Here is a 14797-nt window from a genome sequence, read left to right on the forward strand (position 1 = left end):
TAGGTTGTATTGGCGTTTTGCTGATGGTTTCCTTTGCTGTGCAAAAGCTTTTAAGTTTAATCAGGTCCCATTTGTTTATTTCTGCTTTTGTTTTCTGAGCCTTAGATCCAAAAAGATATTGCTACATTTTATGTCAGTGTCCTGCCTGCGTTTTCCTCTAGGAGTTTTACAGTATGCAGGAACCAAAGAGCCCTTGGAAATGAGGGATTGTTCCTGAAAGACAATTGCAAACCATTCTGTTGATGTCCCCTCAGTGTGTTCCCAACTACAATACGAGTGGGAAACAATCTGAAACTCTTCCATGACGGAGGACAGCCCTCAACTGGTTCCTGTTGTTTTGCTTTGTTTTCACCAAAGATCCGTGTTTCTTTGGGCATTCGATACCGTTTGTTCCAGAGAGCCGATTAACTATAAGTTCTATGAGCTATATCCACTCTACCCCACAGCCTTCTTGAGACATGAACCCACATCTAACAGACGTTTGCTCTATCCACAGCACTTAACTCCAGTGCCATGGACGATATGGTCCATCACTAACGGGTCAGCCCTGGCTACATCAGTGGACGGGTACCAGGGAGCATCAAGGTACGGTATGAGCATCAGGCAAGCACGATCCACTTTTTCACAGCGTTTAGACTTGAATGGATGTGGGAAACTATGGAGTTAGTCAATAAATGGTGAAAAAAGCAAACTTGTGAAAGCTTGTAGAAGAGAAGTGGAAAAATGTTTACCGATCACTGACAATGTGAAAAGCAATGTATTAAACTTGCTATCGAGTTTTGCTTAAAAGTTCGTTTAGCAAGAAAGAATAGATTTTTTTTTTTTTTCCTCAGAGTGATGTTTTTGGTGTTTCCAGTCTCCTGGAGTGTGTTTCATGGTGAGTAGGGGGCGGGGAAAATGATGCGGGCAGAGACATTTCCTTGGGATCAGATCGTCTGATCCCACAATTCTTTTCTTCTTCCCTTCATTCAAAAATGACTTTTTCTTTGTCTACCAGAAGCCCAGAACTCCTCTATGTCTTGGGGCACATAGTGAGACAAAGTGGAAAAACACAGCCTTCCCTCAAGGAGTCAAGGTTTTGAGGCTAATACCGACAAGCTGGTTTGCAAGGTGTGTCCCTCAAGAAATAGTTACATGATACAGTATCACGTTTTCTGAATATTCAGTGATATTAAAACTGATTTTTAAATGCTATTAAAAATTGGTGCTTTAAATTACATGTCTAAAAAGTGATAATTATAAATGAGTTGGGTTGTATATATACCTTTCTTACAAAAGTCTTTGAATGCCAAATGCCTCTGTTAATAGCAGCTATTAAACTGGTGAACGAATGACTTATACATATTAAATATAATCATTAGATATATATACACAGAAACATGCCCACACACCTCGATACCTTACTCCTTATAAGAATTTTCTGTAAGGAGAATTAGATAGACCTTTATAGCAACGGAAACCTTTGCAGACACTGAAACCATTATTACATAGAATATAACCATACAACCCATTTGGTTCACCTTAGCTGCACTTTCACAAGCCCTTAAACAGTTGTCTTATGGTAGAACTACAGAGGAACGTCGGCATGTCCTTACATTGGAGGATTTTTTTCCCCCCTCTGCATTTTTTTTTTCATTCATAAATGACATTTGGTATATCATCGATGTGGCACTCATGGGAGTGGGGAAAGGCTGGTTGGCACAATTTGATATCCGTTAGAGGAAAATGAAATTTGACTTCCAACCTCATACTCCGTCATCACCTGCATGCTACACACGCACATGAGAAAATTTCCTGCATTTGTACGTTTGGACGCATGACATACGAATGTTCATAGAAATACTGTGTGTAAGAGTAAAATTTTAAAAAATCAAAACGACACAAGTCCATAAAGAGCAGAAGGAAGAAATAAAGTGTGGGATGTTTAGCCAGTGAAATACTATAGAGCCATGACCCCCTCTGCATTTTTAAAAAATAATTTTTACTGGAGTCGATTTTTAATGCTGTGTTAGTTTCTGCTGTACAGCAAAGTGAATCTGTTATTCCTATACATGTATCCACTGTTTATTAGATTCCTTCCCCATGTAGGTCATTACAGAGTATTGAGTAGAGTTCCCTGTGCTGTACAGTAGGTCTAAACCAGACAGTTGCCTCTTCGCTTTTCTTTTTCTTTCACTGTCACTTTTCTTAACTCATCAAAGTCACTTCGAAGCCCATCCCCATTTTCCTTTGTCATAAACGAACCTATTTTGTTCAAGGATGAAAGTGTCGTTTTATAGAGAAAAAATGGTCGAATGTTGAGGATTTCATACGTATAAATGTGTACTGGGGCTAGTTGCCTTTAAAAAAAGAGGGCATACAGCTTAATTCAAGCCTACATCGATCTAATTCTGAGGAGACTTGGTTATTCCTTTACTAGTCATATTGTTCTTTTCTCTGTACACGGGCTCTCACTGTTGGGGCCTCTCGTTGCGGAGCACAGGCTCCGGACGCGCAGGCTCAGCGGCCATGGCTCACGGGCCCAGCCGCTCCGCGGCATGTGGGATCTTCCCGGACCGGGGCACGAACCCGTGTCCCCTGCATCGGGAGGCGGACTCTCCAACCACTGCGCCACCAGGGAAGCCCGGTTATTCCTTTATTAATTTCATAAAAATGTTTTTATATGTCAGCACTTTTATTAGGAGCTGAAAGCAGAGGGAATATTTTCCTAAAAAGGCTCTAAATACATGTGGGGATAAGATGGGAATATTTTGGCGAAGGTTGGACCTGAGACAGCATGTGCAGTGGCTAATGCCCATCTTTTCCTGCATCTTCAGCAACCCTTTCACCCCAGCTGTTCCTCCAGCCCTCAGAAGCCCCTGTCCCAGGGGTGCTGTTGCCTTTTCCCCTGCTTGGTCTGTCCATGAACTTGCTTGTGGACAGGGTACCGCAGCTGGCTGTGAGCCTGACTTTCCTTCACCCTGGCAAGCTGTGTCCCTCTTGGGGCTGCTGCCTTCTAGCCAAATCCTAGATCAACTGCACAAAACTCAGCCAGCTGCCCTCTTCCGCATCTGCACAGCACAACGCCTTATCAGAAGGATATTTGTGCCACGGTTCATGAATCCCTAGACCCCAGTGACCCCACGGTAACCGTCTGCAAGATAGCAGGTGTGTAAGATCAAGTTACTCTGCCTGGAGGGCGACTCCCAAACAATCCAAAATCATCCCGTTAAGACACAACAGATCCAGGGGAAGGATCAGAGAATAAGGCAAGGAGGTACGTGTGCTTCTGCCTGTAGGTAGGAACAAAGCATGATCCTAATCACGGTGTAGATTTGTGGATGTAAAAGTTTACAGAGACTTGGCTGTATTTCAGGTGGTACTTCAGTATGATTTAACTTTTCCTGTTCTGAATGGCTTATGTTCACATTAACTAAAGAATCTGAGTAGACAGAAAGGAAATAAAAGACTATATGTGCATTATATATACTTACTATTTATATTTAACATATATATCTTGATTTATGATATAATCATAGCCTCAAAAATTTGCAATTGTAATATGGTTATAAAAAGGTGATACAGAGCACAAAAACAGAATTATACATCAGTGGTAAAGGATAGAAAACCCAGAGGTAAACCCATGCACCTATGGTCACCTAATCTATGACAAAGGAGACAAGAATATACAATGGAGAAAAGACAGTCTCTTCAATAAGTGGTGCTGGGAAAACTGGACAGCTACATGTAAAAGAATGAAATCAGAACACACCCTCACTTCATGCACAAAAATAAACTCAAAATGGATGTAAGACCTAAATGTAAGACAGGACACTATAAAACTCAGAGGAAAACATAGGAAGAACACTCTTTGACATAGATCACAGCAAGATCTTTTTTGACCCACCTACTAATGAAAATAAAAACAAAAATAAACAAATGGGACCTCATGAAACTTAAAAGCTTTTGCACAGTAAAGGAAACCATAAACAAGACGAAAAGACAACCCTCGGGAGAAAATATTTGCAAACAAAGCAAGGGACAAAAGATTAATGTCCAGAATATACAAACCACTCAGGCAGCTCAATATCAAAACAAACAATCCAAGCAAAAATTGGGCAGAAGACCTAAATAGACATTTCTCCAGAGAAGACATACAGATGGCCAAGAGGCACATGAAAAGACGCTCAACATCGCTAATTATTAGAGAAATGCAAATCAAAACTACAATGAGGTATCACATCACATTGGTCAGAATGGCCATTATCTAAAAATCTAGAAACAATAAATGCTGGAGAGGGTGTGGAGAAAAGAGAATCCTCTTATACTGTTGGTGGGAATGTAGACTGGTGCAGCCACTATGGAGAACAGTATGGAGGTCCCTTAAAAAACTTTAAAAATAGAACTACCATCTGATCCAGCAATCCCACTACTGAGCATATACCCTGAGAAAACCATAATTCAAAAAGACACATGCACCCCAATGTTCACTGCAGCACTATTTACAGTAGCCAGGTCATGGAAGAAACCTAAGTGTCCATCAACAGAGGAATGGATAAAGAAGATGTGGTACATATATAGAATGGAATATTACTCAGCCATAAAAAGGAACGAAATTGGGTCATTTGTAGAGATGTGGCTGGACCTAGAGACTGTCATATCATACAAAGTGAAGTAAGTCAGAAAGAGAAAAACAAATATCATCTATTAATACATATATGTGGAATCTAGAAAAATAGTCCAGATTAACCTATCTCCAGGGCAGGAATAGAGACACAGACATAGAGAACGGACGTGTGGACATGGCAGGGGGATGGGGGGCAGGGGAGGGTGGGATGAATTGGGAGAATAGGTTTGACATAAATACACTACCATGTGTAAAACAGGTAGCTAGTGGGAACGTGCTGTATAGCACAGGGAGCTGAGCTCGGTGCTCTGTGGGGACCTAGATGGGTGGGATGGGGGTGGGGGAGGAGGTCCAAGAGGGAGGGGATGTATGTATACATAGAGCTGATTCACTTCATTGTACAGCAGAAACTAACACAACATTGTAAAGCAATTATACTCCAATAAAAAAAAGGTGATACACATGTGTATATACATAAATGCATACATATATATGTATATATAAACATTCTTGTTACATGCAAAGGTATAATTGCGTATAGATACTTATAACTGCAACTCTACTTCTGCGTGTAACAAGGACATATATTTAAATTAGCTAACCTAGAGATTACCATACTGAGTGAAGCAAACCAAATATACGATATCACTTATATGTGGAATCTAAAAAAAATTATACAAATGAAATTATACGCAACAGAAATAGACACACAGACATAGAAAACAAACTTACGGTTATCAAATGGGAAAAGGTGGAGTGAAAAATTAGGAGTATGAGATTAATAGAGACTCACTACTATACATAAAATACATAAACAAGGACCTGCTGTAGAGCACAGGGAACTATACTCAGTATCCTCTAATAACCTATAATGGAAAAAAGCCTGAAAAAGAATGAATATATGTGCATATGTGTAACTGATTTGCTTTGCTGCACTCCTGAAACTAATGGAACATTGTAAATCAACTATACTTCTTTCTTTTTTTTTTTTTTTTTGTGGTACGCAGGCCTCTCACTGTTGTAGCCTCTCCCGTTGCAGAGCACAGGCTCCAGACGCGCAGGCCCAGCGGCCATGACTCACGGGCCCAGCCGCTCCGCGGCATGTGGGATCCTCCCGGACCGGGGCACGAACTCGCGTCCCCTGCATCGGCAGGCGGACTCTCAACCACTGCACCACCAGGGAAGCCCTCAACTATACTTCTATTAAAAAAAAAACCTCACTACTGAAAAAATAAATTAGACAACCTAAATTCTGATATAATTTAAATGTGATACATATACGTATTGTATAAAATTGTCTTTGCAAGTAACAATAATGATGCATTTAAATCAACTTGCTTAAATAGTTGTGATACAAATACATGCATGTATTCATACACACACAATTACGCCTTTGCATGTAACGGTAACAAAGGTATTTATGTATCTTCCATTATGTGGCAGGCACTGAACAAGGCTCCAGAAACATAACTGTGGAAGAATATTCATTAATTCATATTTGCCTCCAAGATGGTAATGTACTTTTGCTTTCATGGTAAAGGATTATTTTGAAGTACACTTAAAACATAAAACTATTTTATAGGAGGGTTTTATTTCCCATATTGTGTAAATCCAGTCTTTTCATTTTGCATCACAACAATTTAACTAACGTCGTAACTTCACTTCATGTTGGGTGCGTGCTTTGTAACCTGGTGGGGAGCCAGGTCTGGTATTCAGTCTCGGCTTCATTTCTAAATTGCTATGAAACTTTAGGAAAGTCATTTTATCCTCTGATTCTCTTCTAGTTTTTCATGTGAAAAATGCAAATGAAAACACAGATATCGTGGAGCTGCAGAGGAATTAAAAATAATTGACGTGAGATTTTTACCTAGATGTGAAAGACCTGAAGTAGCGGGTTAAAATATTTTGACTTTCATTCCGTAGGCAACAGGCAAAAAAGTACAGGATTTGGGGAAGGTGGACACAGTTACAATACATCTTACTTAGGAAGTGTTGCGTTCCCTAAGCAGAAATGGGGGAGTGAAAAAGTGCCAACTCACAGCATCAGAATATCAAAAGACCACATGTAGACAGAGTGAACTGGGGACATCTGTTGAGATCCTCTAAACCGAAAAGCAATGATTAAATTTTTCATTTGCAACCTGAAATGGAATTTTCAAACTCATTAGAGAAACTTAAATAACATGAGAAACGATAAAAAAATAGATGACTGTTCCACGGAATCTGAATTATGCAGCTACTGTTACTATCTCGAAGATGAAAACTAACCGTGAAAATGACAAACCATCCTACTGTGGATTTTATTAAGCTCGACAGAGAAGTTCAACTTTACGCAGTTAAGAAATGATAGAATCCATTCTCTCTTCTATTTATTTAACAGATATTTTAGTAAGAGTCTTCAGTACGCTGGAGACCATGAGAGACAGCGAGGTTCATAAGCTTTGGTCCCCCAAGAGAATAAAAATTCAGTGAATAAGACAAAAGAATAAAGAATAAGCCAGATATAGGGCATCCATCATACACAACTTCTGTATATGTTCATTGGAAGGAAAAAGGACATTTGTTACGGTGAGCGGAAGCAATGCAAAGAGGAAATAATTTTTTTAAATAAAGATAAAAAGAGCAAACGGAGTGGATGAGGGGCTGCTGGTGAGACTTCAGGAAAATAGGATCCGTTGCAGCTGACAGAGAGAGCAAGACGGGGCGATGACCAATGGGTTTGGCCACAAGGAGATCATGGGGAGAAATTGTAAAACATGGCTCTGCGGGGGCTTCCCTGGCGGTCCAGTGGTTGGGACTTCACCTTCCAATGCAAGGGGGGTGGGTTCGATCCCCGGTTGGGGTGTGGGGATCCCACATGCCTTGCAGCCAGAAAACAAAAACATAGAACAGAAGCAATATTGTAACAAATTCAATAAAGGCTTAAAAAAATATGGCTCTGTGGCGTCCTGGGGACTGTGGTCTGATAGGAATGGACTCGAGAGAATAAAGGTGCAGAAAGAAGGTGACGAATGCACTCACACGGTCGAGGAACTCTTCTGAGGAGGGTTGCAAAGAAAGATGGGGTATGTGCTAGAGCTTTGTTTAAAAAGTATCGTAAAATGAGAGAGGGGATGGTGTAACTTCTGGTGGGAGTAACCAAGGGCAGAGTTGAATGCTTGGGGCATGCAGGTGGGGGGGGGGGGTTTGAACATCTTGGCCACTTGCCAAGCGTGTGAGCTTCAGCGAGTTAACTTATTTCTAGAGTCCATCATATCCTTGTGTACAAAGAAGAATGAGATCCATCTTGAAGGGTCACTGAGGAGATGCGAGAAAAACAGAAAATGCACCCAAGACAAAACACAGATGTGTGTTGGAGATGAGGGCAGTGTTGAGGAAGAAGAGATGGTTAAGGTAAAGATTCAGGAAGAAGCACCAGAGGGGGACGACGAGGGGGCAGAAGAGATTAGGAGGAGATGAAGAAACAAGCAGGAAGGAGGTCAGAGAAGCGAGGAATCAACAGGAGAGGAGAAAGGCCAGAAAAAGCAGAGAGAAGACGACGGCACCAGTCTATTGTTTGGAAATGTCACTTTACATTGAACTCAGGAGGGAAAGGTAAAGACATTAGTTACGGGGCTGTACGTGTAGTGAACACTAGGATAAAAGTATGTGATGATGCTAACGTGCACTGGGTGGCAAATTAAAAAAAAAAGAAAAGAATGAAGGGATTTCACATTTCCTTTGAGAATATTACTGAGAACACTGTCAATGCCAGGGGAATGCTAGAATCCCAAGGGAAGAGCAGACTTACTTCCCTGGTGGCACGGTACCGAAGAATCCGCCTGCCAATGCAGGGGACACGGGTTTGAGCCCTGGTCCGGGAAGATCCAACATGCCGCGGAGCCACTAAGCCCGCGAGCCACAACTACTGAGCCCACGTGCCACAACTACTGAAGCCCGCATGCCTAGAGCCCGTGCTCCGCAACAAGAGAAGCCATTTCAATGAGAAGCCCGCGCACCGCAACAAAGAGTAGCCCCCGCTCGCCGCAACTAGAGAAAGCCCACGTGCAGCAATGAAGACTCAACACAGCCAAAAATTAATAAATAAATTTTAAAAAACAAAACAAAACAAACGAACAAAAACACCCCCAAAGAGGCCACTTATCACCTGAGCCGGCTGGGGGTCCACTGGGGAAGGTGGCCTCCGACAGGACTAAATCCATGGATCAGCGACTAACCCTGATGTATTTCCTCTTCTCTCGTGGCAACATGCATGCCTTTCTTCTCCGACTTTCCTCCCCCTCCCTGTCCTTCTTCTTCTTCTGCAGCTGCTGCTGCTTCTGCTTCTGCTACTCATCTCCCCCTCCTTCTCCCCCGGGGAGAAAAACAATCTAAGCTTTTCTCTTGAGCTTGATACATTTGAGATCTTCTGAGATGATCAAATGGGGAGACCACAAAAGTCAACTGATTTTATAAAATGAGAGTCTAGAAAGGAGGCCCTCGGGCACAACAAAGGAGAAATTAACTGATGGAGATGAGATTTAAAACATGGAAATAGAAACAATAGCCAAGACATGGAAACAAAGTAAGTGTCCATCACAGAGGAATGGATAAAGAAAATGCGGTACAAGTACACAATGGAATATTACTCAGCCATGAAAAAGAATGAAATAATGCCATTTGCAGCAACATGGGTGGACCTGGAGATCATCATACTAAGTGAAGTCACATAGACAAAGACAAATACCATATGATATCACTTATATGTGGAATCTAAAATACGACACGCATGAACATATATATGAAACAGAAACAAGACTCACAGACAGAGAGAACAGGTGTGTGGTTACCAAGGGGGAAAGAGGGGAGGGATAAATTAGGAGTTTGGACTTAACATATATAAAATATATAAATTACTATATATACAATAAACAACAAGGTCCTACTGTATAGCACAGGGAACTATACTCAATATTTTGTAATAACCTATAATGGAAAAGAACCTGAAAAGAATGTGTATGTGTATAATGCCCTCAAAAACTCTAGCCACGGATGAGAATTGGGGTAAGAAAAGGATGTGGGGGGGGGGGCGTCCAGAGAGGCTTAACTTTGGGGCCAATGTGTCTGCAATACGTCTAGCGTATATATCTCTCATAATACGTAAAAGATAATTGAAAGAAAAAAAAATTGGGTGACAAAGCTTCAGGAGGCCCACTCAGTTTTTTCTCTCTGCTACATCAAAGTACAACAAATTTAGAAGCTTTAACTACCAGTCATTTATTATCGCACAGTTGCCATGGGTCAGCAGTCAGGGCCCAGGGCAGAAGATCTAAACAGACATTTCTCCAGAGGAGACATACAGATGGCTAAAAAGCACATGAAAACATGCTCATCATCACTAATTATCAGATAAATGTGAATCAAAACTACAATGAGAGCTTCCCTGGTGGCGCAGTGGTTGAGAGTCCGCCTGCCGATGCAGGGGACATGGGTTCGTGCCCCGATCCGGGAAGATCCCACATGCCGCGGAGCAGCTGGGCCCGTGAGCCATGGCCGCTGGGCCTGCGCGTCCGGAGCCTGTGCTCCGCAACGGGAGAGGCCACAACAGTGAGAGGCCCTCGTACCGCAAAAACAAAACAAAACAAAACTACAATGAGGTATCACCTCACACTGGTCGGAATGGCCATCACCAAAAAGTCTACAAACAATAGATGCTGGAGAAGGTGTGGAGAAAAGGGAACCCTCCTGCGCTGTTGGTGGGAATGTAAACTGATACAGCCACTATGGAGAACAGTATGGAGGTTCCTCAGAAAACTAAAAATAGAGCCACCATATGATCCAGCAATCCCACTTCTGGTCATATATACAGAGAAAACCATAATTAGAAAAAGTACATGCACCCCAATGTTCACAGCAGCACTATTTACAATAGTCAGGACATGGAAGCAACCTCAATGTTCACTGATAGATGAATGGATAAAGAAGATGTGGTACATATTATACAATGGAATATTACTCAGCCATAAAAAAGAATGAAATAATGCCATTTGCAGCAACATGGATGGACCTAGAGGTTATCATACTAAGGGAAGTAAGTCAGACAGAAAAAGACAAATATCATATGATATTGCTTATATGAAGAATCTAAAAAAAAAAACCATACAAATGAACTTATTTATTAGAAAACAGACTCACAGGCTTGGGGAACGAACTTATGTTTACCAAAGGGGAAAGCATAGGGAGAGAGGAGGGATAAACTGGGAGACTGGGATGAACACATGCACACTACTATGCATGACAGGTAACCCACAAGGACCTGCTCTACCCACAAGGGAACTCTACCCAGTATTCTGTGATAACCTATGAGAAAAGAATCTAAAAAAGAATGAATATATGTATTTGCATCATGGAATCACTGTGCTGTACACCTGAAAGTAACACAGCATTGTCAATCAACTCTACTCCAATAAAGTGAAAATAAAAAAACAGAAGTCTGGGCCCTGCGTGGATGCGATGTGTCCTCTGTTCAGAGTCTCACAGGGTCAAAATCAAGGTGTCAGCAGGGCTGTGATCCCTCACACAGGCTCTGGGGAAGTCCGGCTTCCGAGTTCATACATTATTGTCTGAATTCACTGCCACGCGGTTGTACAGCAGAAGTCCCGGCTGTCAGCTCTGTGCCTGCCTTGCTGCTTAAGGCTGTCCTCACTCTCAAGAAATGGCAGGTTGAACCCTTCTGACGCTATGAATCGCTCACACTTTTTTTCCTGCCACAGTATCTCTACCCTATAAACCAAGATAGTTCTCTGCTGTTAAGACCTCATGGGATTAGACTGGATTTACCTAAATAATCTAGGACTCTCTCCCTATGTAAGATTCTGAAATTTAATTACATCTGCAATTTCCCTTTTACCATGGCATGTTAACGTAGTCACAGATTGCTGGGCTTACTAATTTTTTTTATCATTTCCTTATGCCAATTGAAAAAGAAATGCACGCTATAGAAGTCGAGAATTACGCTTCGTTCGGCAGACATCCTGAGACCTTAAGCCCAGGAGACAGTCTCTCTGGTAGCTCTGGGGGACAGCTCCAAAGAGGTAGGGGAGGAGCCTGGATATATACGAGGTTTTGCAACAAAAACCAGGTAGTAGGAATGTCAAAAGATTACTGTTAATTAAAGAAAAAACAAACACCTCAAGGTAAAGATGTATGGGAAGATGCAAGAGTCTGGCCTCATTAAAGCCATTCCTTTGATATGCGCCTTAGCTACCTAGGGCCAGCATCCTGCTTTTCTCCATCCTGAATCCCCTCAGGGTGCATATTTGGGGTGATGCAGTGGCTGAGGGCTTGATGGCCTCAACATCCTTTGTTTAGTGATATGTCAGGTGACTTTCTTTGTCCATACTTAGATCCTAAGTTGTTTATTTCTTTAAAACTAAAATATAAATATTCATTCCAAATTCCTCTCTAGTTTGTCTTCTGTAGAGGTTCAAAAGCTTCGGAGAACACCAGACAGCCATGCCTACCTACAGTTAAATGGCTAAAAGCAACCCAGCTAATTTTTCCAAGGTACAAGGTGACATCTTAACTACTTTTTCTTAGTCCAAGACGACTCACTTCTGCTGTGGCCACAGTCAACCTTCTTTCTACAACAGAACTTCACTGCCTCAAATCCCACATTTTCTTAAGGCAGCCGGTTCCCTTGACATGTCTTTTGAAGCAATGATTATGATCAGAGCCCATGTAATTCTGTCACTGTTTTCAAAGAAGGAGTTTAATCTAATAACTTATTACATTGTTGGTTCTCGCCGCAGCAGGTCTGAAGGATATTCAAGGTAAACCATCTCACATCAGCATTCGGCGGCTGGATACCCTTACCCTTCCCAATGAAAATTTATTTCAGGCTAGTAACACATTCTGCTCTCCGTTATATTGTTAAGGAGCTCTTCACGTGGGCTTTTTTGATATGCTGAGTTTATAACCAATAGTTTATGCTTGCCTCTTTTCCATTTAGAAATGAATGGCAAATAGATGAAGCCCTAAAGAAGAAAATTGGATTTTTAAATCACTCAGTTGTCTTATTAGGAAAAAAAAGAAAAAGAACTAACCAGGTGATGGTTCACACTCGGAGTTAAACCAGATACGCATTAACTCTACCGAAGATGGAAACCACAATGCCACTATTTAATTGGCCATGTCTTTGCTGTCTTGCTTTGTCTCTAGGAAGTAAACTTAGATTTACAAAATTACCAAGTGTCAGACCACTCGATCCGTTGCAGTGCTTGCAAATTAAAATTCCTTTAGGGCCAATGCTAATAATAAGGGACATGATGGGGCATGTAGGATACTGATGATGTATGTTGGGCTTAAAGTACCTGCAGGTTCAATATTTTAAAAAATCCAATTTGCAGGCCAAATGAAAAATACTTGTGAATTCAGACAATCGATTTGTCACCTGCTTTGGCCCCAAGTCCAACCTCTACCTATATCATACCCCTTCTGTCTCAGTCATAGTTTCCTCAGATGCCAATGGTTGATGCCACCTGGGGGACAGGCATCCCTTTAGTGAGAGGTTGTCCCATGTTCTTAAAGGTGGAAGATGGTGGTCAATCATGGAATCAGGCAGGAGCGAGGCAGCACACGAAGTGGCATGTAAATAACATGTGTCACCCACTGCCTTGCTACCCTCCAGTCTCCCTTGGGGCTTCCTGGAGCAATGTTCTGGAATTCCATCCCCCAGGCATCTGGGGCTTTCTCTGCATCTTTGCTGAACGTCTTCACTCAATGGGAATGTTCTCTGGTCCCCACAGCATCACCTCTTGCCTATGTTCCCAATATCTTTTACATAAAAAAAACACCACCAACAGCAGTAACACATCTCCGTTTTTGGAGACAGGACCTTTTTTAAACACACTGTCTCGAATTGGAAATCTGCAGAGATTTCTTTTCTGATCGGTTGTGGATTCCTCATATTATCGACAGATGAGTGGATAAAGAAGACGTGGTACATACACAACGGAATATTACTCAGCCATAAAAAGAATGAAATAATGCCATTTACAGCAACATGGATGGACCTAGAGATTGTCATACTAAGCGAAGTAAGTCAGACACAGACAATTATCATATGCTATCACTCATATGTGGAATCGTATTTAAAAGATGATACAAATGAACTTACTTACAAAACAGAAACAGACTTACAAACATAGAAAACAAACTTAGGGTTACCAAAGGGGAAAGAGGGGGAGGGATGAATCAGAAGGCGGGTATTAACATACACACGCTACTATATATAAAATAGATGAACAACAAGGACCTACTGTAGAGCACAGGGAAGTATACTCAATATTTTCTAGTAACCTATATGAGAAAAGTATCTGAAAAAGAATGAAAATACATATATATATATATATATAGCTGAGTCACTTTACTGCACACCTGAAACTCACACAACATTGTAAATCAACTAGACTCTAATAAAATTAAAAAGAAAAAGAAAAGCTGATTTCGCCATGGGTGGGAGGCACAATGGGACACGGCTACTTCTGGAAATACATGCATTACGGATGCATACTGAAGCCAGCAACTCCAGGGTCGGGGAGGGGCGACCCTAAGCATCTACTGATGTAATTTCTGAAGGCAAGTCTTCGTGCCAACTGATTACAAGTTTATTCATACTTGGTTCCCTTGCTGTAACAAGGGGTGTGTTTTTGGTCATTGTTTTTGTTGCAGGTGTGTTTCTGCTAATGCTTTACTTTTTCCTTCTGCTGTCCTGAATCTCTGATGAGCACTTCTTTCTAACCATTCTTGTCTGTGCCACACTGCACTGACGTTCCTAATATCCTATGGCTTTGGATATATATATTTTTTTGCCCCCGATGCTAAATAAAGACTAAATGATTTTAAAGTTGGTGAACACTCATTGTAAGAGAAAAAGCAGTGCATAAATGTGCCGTTACTGTTATTTGTGGAAAATGGTTATGCTGATGGATACGTTGCAGATTGTTGATTCCTTGAACAAAATGGCATTCTAACGATGCACCATTTGGAGGAGGGGTGGTAAAGACACTTTCCTACGGCTTAGGTAGTCATTTCGATTATTTCTAAATAATACTTCCCTGTGATACAATACACCAAGGCTTCCGACACATTCTTCAAGCAGAATCTTGAATCTGGGCACTGACAAATGGAATTCTGTCGCAGTGATGATCT

At 41.4% G+C, this 14797-nt stretch overlaps 2 long non-coding RNA genes across 6 annotated transcripts in view; one reads left to right on the top strand and one right to left on the bottom strand.

Moving 5' to 3' along the window:
• LOC307179974 overlaps positions 1-1263 on the top strand; it is a 247619-nt gene extending 246356 nt beyond the window's left edge. For all 3 annotated transcript variants that reach the window (XR_013825625.1, XR_013825626.1, XR_013825627.1), the window contains 3 exons: positions 497-585; positions 834-877; positions 998-1263. This is a non-coding gene — a long non-coding RNA (uncharacterized lncRNA). The remainder of the gene's footprint in view (positions 1-496; positions 586-833; positions 878-997) is intronic.
• Positions 1-14797, bottom strand: part of LOC307179976 — a 590142-nt gene that overhangs the window by 24647 nt on the left and 550698 nt on the right. The window lies entirely within an intron of this gene.

The sequence above is a fragment of the Stenella coeruleoalba genome, assembly GCF_951394435.1.
Source record: "Stenella coeruleoalba genome assembly, chromosome: X".
NCBI lineage: Eukaryota > Metazoa > Chordata > Mammalia > Artiodactyla > Delphinidae > Stenella > Stenella coeruleoalba.